This window comes from Cetorhinus maximus, chromosome 21, assembly GCF_964194155.1.
Source record: "Cetorhinus maximus chromosome 21, sCetMax3.hap1.1, whole genome shotgun sequence".
NCBI classification, from domain to species: domain Eukaryota; kingdom Metazoa; phylum Chordata; class Chondrichthyes; order Lamniformes; family Cetorhinidae; genus Cetorhinus; species Cetorhinus maximus.
In genome coordinates, this window is record NC_135899.1 from 43,747,472 (window position 1) to 43,752,700 (window position 5,229).

Genomic DNA, 5,229 nt, shown 5'->3' on the forward strand with positions numbered 1-5,229 from the left:
CAGGTAGAGAAAAACAGATACAGAAAAGAACGGAGATAGAGATAGATGAAGGAAAACAGAGAAAAATGACAAAGAGAGTAAGTTAGAGATGCAGAGAAATAGAGAAGGAGATAAACAGATGTAGACAAAGAAATAAAGAATCAGAGAGTTACAGAGACAGATGGTTAAAGAAACAGACGGTTAGAGAAATAGAGAGAGAGTTAGAGACAGAAAAGAAGAAAAAGCGTGAGAGAGAAAGAGACACAGACAGAAAGAGCACCAGAGAGAAATTAAGAGCAAGAGAGGCACAAAGAGTGAAACAAAGAGATGCAGAATGAAATATAAAGAGAAACCATGACAGAGAGTGACAGAGGCAAAGAGAGAGGAGAGAAAAAATACAGAAATGAAATAGAGTAAGGGAAAAGGAGAAATGGAATTAGAGGGAGAAAGACAGCTAGAGAAACAGAGAGAAAAAACGGAGAGAAAGCTATAGAGAGAGACAAAGAAGAAAGAGATAGCAGATAAAGTCAGAGGACTTTTGTACGGCTTGCCGCAATTTATGACCCCCACCCCCCGCCGCCCCGCCCCTGCCAGGACTGGGCCATAAAATTCTATCTAACTTCTGTAAGAGGGTAAGAGAGAGAAAGAAATGGAGAAGGGAAAGAGGAACAGGGAGTGAGATATAGTGATAGAAACAGATACAGAAGTTAAAATTAAGGAAAAAACACCGTAATAGAGTGTGAAAAAAGCGTGGGGGGACGCTGGAGAGACAGAGCGTGGTAGAAGGAGAGGCAGATGGAGTGATACCAAAGACAATGAGCGAATGAGTGGCATAAAGAGGAAAGCAGACAAAGGGAGAGAGGCAGAAAGAGAGAATCGGAGAGGTGCAAATGAGGAAGAGAGACAATGAGAGAGAGAGAGAGACAGAGACAGTCATAGGTCACAAAGAATGTGAGAAAGAAAGAGTCAGAGAAAGAAGCAGAGACAGAGTCAGAAGGGGTGCAGAACAATAGGAGACAACAGATTAAAATAGGCCCGCAAAGAGACAGTGAAAGAGTAACGGAGAGAGACTGAAAGAGAGGTAGTGAGAGAGGGAAAGAGGGAGAGAGAGAGGTGAAAGTGACATACAGAGAGACAGAATGAGACAAAGAGGAAATAAAAGAGTAATAGAGCGAGTGAAAGAGAGGGGTTAGCAACAGAGAGGGCTGGCAATGAGAAAGGCTATCTGAGAGACACAGTGAGACCAAAACAAAGTGGTAGTCATTGTCAGAGTGGAAGAGAGTGAGGGAGACAGAGGGAGTGCTAGAGAGGCTAGCAGAGACTGAGCAAACGACAGAGACAAAATACCCTTCCTCACACTGCACACTCCCCTCCTCACACAGTCACACCATTTCCTCACACTGTCACACTCTCCTCTTCAAACTGTCACACTCCCCTCCTCACACTGTCACACTCCGTCCTCACACAGTCACAGCCTCTCCTCACACTGTCACACTCCGTCCTCACACAGTCACAGCCTCTCCTCACACTGTCACACTCCGTCCTCACACTGTCACAGCCTCTCCTCACACTGTCACACTCCCCTCCTCACACTGTCACACTCCGTCCTCACACAGTCACAGCCTCTCCTCACACTGTCACACTCCCCTCCTCACACTGTCACACTCCGTCCTCACACAGTCACACCCTTTCCTCACACAGTCACAGCCTCTCCTCACACTGCACACTCCCCTCCTCACACAGTCACGCCATTTCTTCACACTGTCACACTCTCCTCTTCAAACTGTCACGCTCCCCTCCTCACACTGTCACACCCTTTCCTCACACAGTCACAGCCTCTCCTCACACTGTCACACTCCCCTCTTCAAACTGTCACACTCCCCTCCTCACACTGTCACACTCCCCTCTTCAAACTGTCACACTCCCCTCCTCACACTGTCACACTCCCCTCTTCAAACTGTCACACTCCCCTCCTCACACAGTCACACCCTTTCCTCACACAGTCACAGCCTCTCCTCACACTGTCACACTCCCCTCCTCACACTGTCACACTCCCCTCCTCACACTGTCACACTTCGTCCTCACACAGCCACAGCCTCTCCTCACACTGTCACACTCCCCTCTTCACACTGTCACACTTCGTCCTCACACAGTCACACCCTTTCCTCACACAGTCACAGCCTCTCCTCACACTGTCACACTCCCCTCCTCACACAGTCACAGCCTCTCCTCAAACTGTCACACTCCCCTCCTCACACTGTCACACTCCGTCCTCACACAGTCACAGCCTCTCCTCACACTGTCACACACCCCATTTCAAACTGTCACACTCCCCTCCTCACACTGTCACAGCCTCTCCTCACACTGTCACACTCCGTCCTCACACAGCCACAGCCTCTCCTCACACTGTCACACTCCCCTCTTCACACTGTCACACTTCGTCCTCACACAGTCACACCCTTTCCTCAAACAGTCACAGCCTCTCCTCACACTGTCACACTCCCCTCCTCACACAGTCACAGCCTCTCCTCAAACTGTCACACTCCCCTCCTCACACTGTCACACTCCGTCCTCACACAGTCACAGCCTCTCCTCACACTGTCACACACCCCATTTCAAACTGTCACACTCCCCTCCTCACACTGTCACACTTGCCTCCCCCCCTGCATTGTGACACTCCCCCCACACACACTGTCACACCCCCCTCCCCATCTCACTGTCACATTCCCCCCACATTATTACACCCCCCTCCCCCTCACACTGTCACACTTACCCCCACACTGTTAGACTCCCCTCCCACCCACACTGTCACGGTCACACTCCTCCACACACTGTCATATTACCCTCCTCCTCACACTATCACACTCCCCCCCACATCACACTGTCACACTACCCCCTGCACACTGTCATACTCCCCTCCCCATCATACTCTCATACTCCCCTTCTCACACTGTTACACTTCCATCCCCACTACGCTGTCACACATCCCTCCCCATCACACTGTCACACTCCCCTCCCCCACCCCACACTCACGGACTCACGGACATTTACAGCACAGCAGGAAGCCATTCAGCCCATCATGTCCACGCTGATCAGCAAAGATCTGACTACACTAATCCCATTTTCCAGCACTTGGCCCATAGCCTTGGAGGCTATGGCAGCGCAAGTGAATATCTAAATGCTTCTTAAATGTTACGAGAGTTTCTGACTCAACCACCCTTTCAGGCAGTGAGTTCCAGACTCCCACCACCCTCTGGGTGAAAACCTTCTCCTCAGCTTTCCTCTTAGCCTTCTACCTCGTACCTTAAATCTATGCCCCCTGGTTATTGACCCCTCTACTAATGGTAAAAGTGCCTTCCTATCCACCCTATCTATGTCCCACATAATCTTATACGCCTCTATCAGGTCCCCTCTCAACCTTCGCTGCTCCAAGGAAAACAACCCCAGCCTATCCAATCTATCCTCATAGCTCAGACTCTCCATACCAGGCAACATCCGGGTAAATCTCCTCTGCACCCTCTCCAGTGCAATCACATCCTTCCTATCATATGGTGACCAGAACTGCACACAATACTCCAGTTATGGCCTAACCAGCGTTTTATAAGTTCCAGTATAACCTCCCTGCTCTTGTATTCTATGCCTCAGCTAATAAAGGCAAGTATCCAACATGCCTTCTTAACCACCTTATCTACCTTCCCTGCTACCTTCAGGAATCTGTGGATATGCACACCAAATTCCCTCTAATCTTAAGTATTTTCCAGGGTCCTACCATTCATAGTGTAATCCATTGCCTTATTAGCCCTCCCCAAGCATATTACCTCACATTTTCCAGGGTTGAATTCCATTTGTCACTGCTCTGCCTACATGATCAGTCCATTGCTATCCTCCTGCAGTTTACGGCTATCCTCCTCACTAGTTACCACCTTACAAATTTTTGTGTCATCCGTGAGCTTCTTGATCACACCCCCTACATTTAAGTCCAAATCATTTATGTACACGACATACACCAAGGGCCCCAGCACCGAGCCCTGCGGCACCCCACTGGAAACAGACTTGCAGTCATAGAAACATCCCTCTACAATCACCTTCTGCTCCCTGCCTCTTAGTCACACTCCCCTCTCAGGCTGTCACACTACCCCCTTCACACTGTCACACACCCCCCTCATACGGTCACACTCCCCCCACACACTGTCACACTACCCCTCACACTGTCACACTCCCCCCTCACACTTTCACACTCCCCCATCATACAGTCACATTCCTCCCTCATACAGTCACACTCCCCCCACACACTGTCACACTTCCCCTCACACTGTCACTCTCCCCCTCACACTGTCACTCTCCCCCTCACACTGTCACACTCCCCCCTCACATTTTCATACTTCCCCCTCATACAGTCACACTCCCCCCTCATACGGTCACACTCCCCCTCACTCTGTCACACTCCCCCATTACACTGTCACACTCCCCCCTTACACTGTCACACTCCCCCCTCACACTTTCACACTCCCCCCTCATTCAGTCACACTCCCCCTCACACCTTCACACTCATTCCTCATACAGTCACACTCACCCTCACACTGACACACTCCCCCACACACTGTCACACTCCCCTTCGTACAGTCACGCTCCCCCTCACACTGTCACACTCCCACCTCACACTTTCACACTCCCCTCTCATACAGTCACATTCCCCCCTCATACGGTCACACTCCCCCTCACACTGTCACACTCCCCCTTACACTGTCACATTCCCCTCTCACACTTTCACACTCCCCCTTCGTACAGTCACACTCCCCCCTCATACGGTCACACTCCCCCTCACTCTGTCACACTCCCCCATTACACTATCACGCACCCCCTCACACTGTCACACTCCCCCCACACACTGTCACGCTCCCCCCCACACTGTCACGCTCCCCCTCACACTATCACGCTCCCCCCTCACACTGTCACGCTCCCCCTGACACTGTCACGCTCCTCCTCACGCTGTCACGCTCCCCCTCACACTATCACGCTCCCCCCTCACACTGTCATGCTCCCCCTCACACTGTCACGCTCCTCCTCACACTGTCACGCTCCCCCTCACACTATCACGCTCCCCCCTCACACTGTCACGCTCCCCCTCACACTGTCACGCTCCTCCTCACACTGTCACGCTCCCCCTCACACTTTCACACTCCCCCCACACACTGTCACGCTCCCCCTCACACTGTCACGCTCCCCCCTCACATGGTCACGCTCCCCCTC